We start from the raw sequence: 8,434 nt of genomic DNA on the forward strand, positions 1-8,434 counted from the left end.
AGCCTCAAAATACTGAAATCTGTATTTTTTAAAATCTTTTCCTTCTAATTTATTATTCTTTTCTAAATAACACACTGTTATTTACTCAACAATAACACTCAATTATCCTTGTTTTTATTTATTCATTTAATTCTATAATCTTGGGCTTTTTAGCCGTAAATAAAGTCACCGGAAACAGACGGGACATTTTGAGCGATACACACCACAAACCCACTAAACTGATTACCCAAGATCCTCAGCTTGAAGCTTTTTGATTGGATGTTTTAGCCGCAATGCACGCTGGGATATGGTGTTGATATGATATGGAGATATGATATCCGACAACGAAAAATAAAATAATACCTAATTCAGAGTGTGCTTGCTTTTCTCTTTGGAAGTCATCACATAACGGCATTGTAATACACGGTTCGGCTGCATTAAATATTACACATCTGCCGTAATTCTTTATTTATAGAGAGAGACAAACAGGAGAACTGCTGCCAAAACTGAATACTTGATGTGGATCATAAATATATCAACAATTAAACAACATCTTCAATTTCTTTTCACAAAATACGTCTCCTTGCAGTATCAATAGTAATTCGGCTGACTTTTATATTTGATCCAATTGGTATATAGGTTATATTTACACCATAACGGTGCACAGCTGATAAAAAAGGACTTGTAGTTTTTAAAGATATTACTGATTTTCTTTGAATATAAGAATCTAAATACTGAGTTGAGAGAATAGTCAGGGGATTTGGGTGATGGGAGACACATCTATGGAATCACAATTTCAATAGCTTACTATTAAATGACGGATAGCCTATGCCTTTCTGTCTGTGATGTTTTACAAATCAGATATTAATGTGAAGAAGTAAAACAAGAGAAATAGTATAGCAATATCCTGTAAAATTATGTAAAAACATGAATAAAACTACAAATCTTCAGATGTTATACATAAGTGTCTACACTAATAATACAAAGTTATTATTAGTGTGCTGTGTGTACCTTGTGTGCACCGCCTAGTGGTTAAAGCATGTTATTGAATTATTTTTGTTGAATAATCTTATTTGATCAAAACAATATTAAGAGTACATACTTTCATAGGGGGAAAGTAGAAGGTCAATGATAGAAATATAGAATATAAAAAGTCAAGAAGATACTAAGTGATCTCTACAATAAAACAGTTTAGTGCTGGATGTACAAAGATATTAATAAGAGGATGTGCAAAACAGAAAAACGAATTAACCTTTATTAACACATTAAAAAATACTTTAGGTTAAGGTCTTCTTTTAAACAAGAAAAAAGCTCTGGGGGTATCTATCTACAGATGAATATTAAGCCTGACAAAGTACTTAACATCTAAAATATTGCTTTCCTGCAATGTTAACTATGTTGAAACACTTATTTTAAATGATATTATACACATTAATTATACTCTTATGTATGTAGATAGAATAAGAAATGTGCAGAATATGACAGTTTAATGGTGGAGGTATACAGTACACACATATTGATAGATGTCTGTTGAGGAACCTGCGACCCAAGTTGTGTATAAGATCAATACACCTTAGAAAACCTTGAAATCTTGAAAGGGATATGCAAAATAGCCATTATACAGTTTTTAATTAACTATTATAGAGAATAACGAGTAATGAATATACTTTATAAAGATCTGCAGATAAATGTTTAGTCTTCTCAAGCACCAACTATCAAATATCTCTCCTGATTGTTGGCACTTGACAATCACCTTCCCTGAATTGTATTCAGGTGTAACTAAAGTCTGCTTTAAGGGTTGTTTATATTCCACATCATTAATCAGAATCTGCAAAGTAACTAAACTAAATGTAGTGGAGTAAAAATACCAGGTTAACCTCTGAATTGTAGTGGAGTAGAATAACAAAGTAACAATGAGCTGTCGTGTGGGTATATATTAATGCTGCCCATTATTGATACAAGCGATGTTCACCCATTTAGTAATTACATGTTTTAAATGTGTACACACCAATGTGTTTCCTATCGCCTAAACCTCCAGGGCTGTACACAGTTTAATACTGTCAACTTCTACATTTGGGAAAAACGTCTTTTAAAACTACAATTCCCAGTAGAGACGTGCCATAGAGAACATGTTGCGAAACACAATAGCCAGCATGTGTAGTTCTGGTGGGGCGTTCGAGTCCAGTTTTGAATAGTCTGCCGTGGTTTCGTTCCATTTCAAAGAGCTTGACGCTCGGCGTAACCTTGGCGCAACATCACGGGGTTTGTCAACGGGACTGTAGTCCCAAACGATAGCTGGGGATTATGGGTAGTGTAGTGTCTTGGGCCATCCTAAATCTCGAAATGTCCCGTCTGTTTCTGGTGACTTTATTTACGGCTAAAAAGCATGCTAAAATGCCCAAGATTATAGAATTAAACGAATAAATAAAAACAAGGATAATTGTGTGCTATTGTTGAGTAAATAACAGTGTGTTATTTAGAAAAGAATAACAAATTAGAAGGAAGAGATTTTAAAAAATACAGATTTCAGTATTTTGAATCTCTAAACCCCATTTCTTTTCCTCAAAGACGACAAAAAAAGTCCGACATTATACGATTTAAAATAAAAACAAATAAATAAAAAGATAAAACACTGGCATGTAATACGTTAGAATAAATAGAATGGTTTTGAATAATAGATGACAGTAAAATCTACTTCACTTTACAGCCCCGCCCACTTTTGGGGAAACCAACGCTGTCATTTGAACGGCGATCAAGCCTGAAGCCACAGAGCTCTTCTGTTACTGTCCTTTCTTCTTAGAGGAAGTACAGAAACACGTAACTCTGGATTTGTTTTAATGTTTGAGGTGCAATGAACGACACAGCAGCTTTTTGGCATGTTAAAACTATTATGTTCTGCCTCGCACATGAGAGTAACAGCTGGCGAAATTACAGCCTCGCCTACTGATTTTAATTTAACCATATATCGAGCCCGATTGTCGATTTCAAAGGTGTGCTCTAAAATGATATTTATAAATGACTATTTTCATTATTATAAGCAAGACAATAAATGGCAAAGATATGTAGAAAATAAACGTATTTCAGATACGTTCATAAGGAACGTAACCTGGGAGAAAACATGTTTCAAGAAGATATGTAGAAAATAAACGTATTTGAGATACGTTCATAACAAACGTAACGTGGGAGTAAATACGTTTCTAGCTAAACGTAATTGAGAATGCAGTTTAGTTCTGTGGGAACGTAATTTCTAGGAGACAGGGTTGCGCTGCTGGCATGATGACAGTCCCTTTTATTCCTAGAAACCGTAGTCTCCTTGCTATAACCCTTCACTTTTATCTTTGAGACATTTTCTTAGAAACCCTTGTGGAAAAACAGTTTTCATTCTGTTAAAATGTGTTTACATTTCAAGATAATAAGGTCACAACCAGGTCGCTCCAGATGTGTTTGTGCTAATGGTTTCAACCGATCTATAAAGCATGATTAAAACGTTTTCTAAATACCTTAATTAATTACAATTTGTAAACACTTCCTCAGTAGCGCCTTTTTAGATAGTGACTGACCCTACGGTATATGTCAACAGGTCCACTTGTTTGACAACTCCCTCCTGATTCATTTCAGGAATGCAGCACATTTGACAATGAAGAAGAATACAATCTTTCTAAATCAAATTATCTCTAAGCGGTATTCTCTTGTTTTAACCCAACATGGGATTTAAACAAATACAAATAAAACATGATCTGTGTCTTCTGCTGGAGAGGGGAAAGCACACCTGAGGGATAAGTGTTGTTCAAAGGAAAAGATTACCTCTTCTCTAGTCTCTATTTCAGTCCTGCAAAGCTCTTTAGCAGTCTTACCACCATGTGTCCGAGACAGTGACAATGAAGTGTGTTTGCAGGTCGATGTATGTATGAGTGTGTGTGTGTTTGAACCTGAGAAAGTTGTGTGAGTGGACATATTGAGCACTGTGCGTCCGACCGTCCTTCCTGAGCAGCCCTGCATTGCATTCCTGTTTGCTCGGATCTGTTTCTTCAGCTGGACTGAGGACATTTATCAAAAACTGAGGAAAACATTAAGGATTAACAGAGAAACTAAAGGAATAGTGGTCAAGATGTTGGTCACCATGCTAACAGCGATGTATTTGGTGGTCAAAGTCGTAGAGTCGGTAAGATGATTATAATGATGGATAGTAGAAACACAATTGATTATTGTTCTGTGAAATTTGATTTAATATTTATAGCATTAAGCGTATCGTTTTTCTTCAAATAATCTTTTGATTTGTAATAACAAAAAACAACATATTTCAATAGAAGAATGGAAGAAATACACCATGGTTTCAGCACTTTTGCTGAAACCATGATATTGTAGCTTTCTCACACAGCAGGTCCTCAATATCCAATATAAATCAGGTTTATGTACAATAGATCACAATGTGGTCAGGGAAATGTTAAAACAGATAGTGTTAAACCATGAACAGGCTTTTACTGACAGTATCCAAATATAATTAATGTGATGTTTAATCAAACCTTTAATGTTGATAAAGCATTCCTCTGCTAATTATGTAACATCTAGCCTAATACTCATGTTTCTAATACAAATATTTATCGGGTTAGCATAAAAGCAAAACAACTTCAGAAAACCAAACTCTACTGACAATTCTAATATATTTGTAATGTGGGGTGTTATGTGGGAGCATGGTAAGTTTAGTAATACAATTTCACTTTGTAATGCTTGAACTCACATCGGTTTTTTTCACTTTCAGATAGGGGTGCGGTTTGCATGGCAAGAGGACTCTTTGCCTTACATCGTGTCCCAGCCTTTGCCTTGGCAGGTTCACTCAGTGTCACACAGTCGGAGGAGCAGCAAAGCAGATGAGGTGAGTTGTAATGAGATCTGTACCCTGGTCTAATTGGCGTCGATTGACGATTGATTCATTACAGCTAATACGACACAAGTTCACTCTGCACATGGCCCGGCAAACCCCCGTTCCAAATCTTCTCTGCTGAGTTGCTTCACTTGAGTCTTCTCAGGGTTACATATTTCAAAAGATAAAATGTGGTCATTTTTGAATGAACGAAAACCAGTAACTTTTTTTTTTCATACAATTTGGATTTCCTCTGCCAGTGTGGCTGGATTTATTACTCATACAAATGACCTCTTCCTAATCCTCTGTTATCTAATGGTGGGACAGAGCATGTGGAAAGTTCAGCAGTCAAGCTTGACTCAGCATGTGAGCTTATAAGCTTGGTCACATGTTCTGTTTGCTTATAGTTTCTCAATGGATGACTGCATTTAAAAAAATAAATAATAATGTGTTTGTTGGGACTCGGCAGCGGGCAAATAATATTAGATTAAAATATGTGATTCAGACAGTAAAACAATAAGCTTTTGACCCGCAATGAATGAATCATAAGTCCTTGTATATAGATCATCACTGACCATGACTTAAGTTATTTTACTTTTCCTCAGGCTTTCATTTAGATTCCTTCATCAACAAGTCAATTGATGTCCAAACTGCTCACCTCTGATAACCTTCTTATTAGAAAAAGCCTGTGTTGTCCTTTTCTAAGTTTAGGATTACTGATTTGAAGGTTTACTTTTGACGTGTGTAAACCTTTATAAAGATGAAGGTGACAAATCAAAGACAAATAGTGTTAATAAGCTGGATGGCAGGAAGACCATTTTTGGTGGTTAAGTAAAGGCACAAGTGCTGAGGTAGGAATGTAGAAGGACAAATTAGCCCAACAAAAAAAAAGAATCAATAGAGCAAACGGACTGTTAAAGAAACAAGTACTGAGTCAAATAAATACTTACTTGTGTTTGTGTCTAAGACTGCCCGCAGTAAATGTACCTTAATGTCACTTGTAAAGAGATAATGTTGACCTCAATGATAAGGTCATGGAGCTCGTGTGTGGGACTGGCACACAGCCAGACTGACGCGTTAGCATGCTAAGCTTGTCCAGTCTTCAGCCTCTGGCTTCTCTGCCTCTGCTCTGCTTGAGCTATAATCCCAATCAAGGGGATTGGTGTTGGAGGTCATTATTCTAGCCGTAGATGAAAAGGACACACAAAAAGGTGCAGTCACACATGTAAGTTGCAGTCATTCGTGAAGCTCTGCACATTTTGTACAGCTGAGTTGAAGAATGTTGCAAAAGCGATTGAGTGACTATCTGGTTTCATGTGTTGGATTTAGTACCGTCAGTGGTATGTGAACAATGTTTCATCCAAGCTCCAGATAAGATCGTAACGTTGATAATTGTCATACCTGACTAGTATCAACTCATCTTGTGCCTTTGTGCGTCACTGAGTGTCTTCTAATTCACAGATGTTCTGTTTCATTCACAGTTTGATGGCTACAGGAGGAACAGCATAGGCGTGTATAGAAAGAGTAAGTACAACTGTTTATTTAAAGGCGGGCAACTTTTCTGTCATATTAATTCATCTTAAAGGGGACCTATCATGCAAAATGCACTTTGTGATGTATTTTATACATACATATGTGTCCCCGGTGCGTCGGGGAACTCATGCAGCGTCAGAAAATAAAATCCTCTCTCCTTTCCTCCATACCCAAATCTTTTAAAAACGGGTGTACAACGAGCGGATACAGATTTCCATCCGCTGTGACGTCAGCGGACCCACAGAAAGTTGCTATCAGAAACAATGCCTTACGTGTTTTGGACATAATCTCGTCTTTGTTTACAGTAGCAAGCCTCACTAACACTCAGAGCTAACCTGTACTGAAGAGCACAAAATAAAAGCAGGAAATAAAAAAAGAACTCACCTTGTGATAAACCTGCAAGAGAAAAAGCATTTGAGCTCCATACTATTTCAGAAATAATCCTTGACGTGGTTTAAACAGGATGGCGTTTTATCACAACCGAATGTAACTTTATCTCCAGTAGAATTCTGATCAGGCATTAGCTCTGCCTCCTCTTTTTTTTTCAAGCTAAGGACCCAAGTCCGCGTTTCTCTAACAGGGCTGCAAAAGAGGGATTTGAGCCGTAAGAGGCATGGCTACAAGGGGTGATCTGTTTGGTATTTTGAAAAAAAAACTTCACAGACATGTTTTGTATAGGTATGGCCCTACAATATATTTTTCAAATATAGCATGATAGGTCCACTTTAAATTACTGAATTCAAATCAAATGTCACATCTGAATGAGTAAAAACATAAACCAGAAAACTTGCCCACTTAAAAAAATGTGTTTCGACGTAATCACTGCTACAGACTCTTCCTCCATGGCTATTGCTTCAGCCTCTCTGGCTATCCTGTCGTGCTCGGGCTCCAAGATCAGCAATGGGACCGCTGCTCCCCCGCTCAGCCCGGTGGAGGTGGAGAAGGCCGCCGCCACCATCCAGACCCATTACAGGAAGTTCCAGCAGAAGAAACAGAAGAACGGCAAATAGGCAGACAAAGAGGGATGGAGGTACCGATGCAGCAGCCTGGGAGACAACAGGAAGCAGGTGGGAGGAATCTGGATTCACCACACAACGGATGAACTCTGTGACTATACAAATGCACACATATTCATCCTGTACAATATACATTTAGGGGAGCTTTGAATTAGTAAAACACTGTGCAGAATAAAATAACCATAGTAGTTTCTTTCTCCAACAACTGGAAAGATTTTAAATTCTATGTGAATGATTTGTTGTATATATTACAAAATCTGAATGAATGTTAGTTGTGTGCTCTGAATACTGAGTGACTGTGTGTGTGACTGTGAATGCTGTTAATAAATATAACCAATGTTATATCCAATACAACAATATTGAGAGGAACACATATTATAATGTGTCAACATTTCTGATCTTATAATAGAACGTGTAGAAAAACAACCTATTTTAATAAACTCCTCTTTAAGACTTGCTGTGTTTCATTGCAGCATGATGCCCTCTAGTGTTTCAATCAGGTTCTGAATCATATTATGAAAAAACTACACTTCCAGTGGTTTAAACATGCTGGATTGGAGTCTGTAAAAAAAACCCTGCAGTTGCTTTTATTTTATTTTTTAAATAAATACATGTATTTATTATTTTGCAATTTGTTTTTACATAACTGGCTCTGCCTTGTTTGTTTTAACTGACAAAAAGTTATGTTTTAAAAATGGTTTTGGATTATTTTACAATTACTTATAAACATGTTTAGTCTGTATTCATTTATAAAGTTATGGATATATTTCCTTATGTCTTGTTTGTATTTGTGTGTGTTACTTTGAACCGTTTACTAAAGTAACCTTAGATTGACCCTAAAATGTACAGATTATTTACACATTCAATTGTTTTCTTTCTAACAAGTAGTAACTCAAATTGCATTTAGTTGGATTTCAATCTAACAGACACTATTGAGAGCTGCATTTTGGGTAAATGGATTTATGTGCAGGGGTTCAATCATGATTGGTTCTCTCAAAGTCTCACATTGTTTTCACTCACCTCTAACGGCATCACATGCAGGTGT

General features: G+C 36.4%; 1 long non-coding RNA gene across 1 annotated transcript; it reads left to right on the forward strand.

Annotated features, from left to right (window-relative positions):
- The first annotated feature begins 4,790 nt into the window (after positions 1–4,790).
- LOC117457605 (uncharacterized) lies at positions 4,791–7,942 on the forward strand. Its single transcript, XR_004553339.1, has 3 exons — positions 4,791–4,852; positions 6,322–6,364; positions 7,205–7,942. It is a non-coding gene; the product is annotated as an uncharacterized lncRNA (long non-coding RNA).
- Positions 7,943–8,434: the final 492 nt, after the last annotated feature.

This window comes from Pseudochaenichthys georgianus, chromosome 13 (assembly GCF_902827115.2).
Source record: "Pseudochaenichthys georgianus chromosome 13, fPseGeo1.2, whole genome shotgun sequence".
Classification (NCBI taxonomy): domain Eukaryota; kingdom Metazoa; phylum Chordata; class Actinopteri; order Perciformes; family Channichthyidae; genus Pseudochaenichthys; species Pseudochaenichthys georgianus.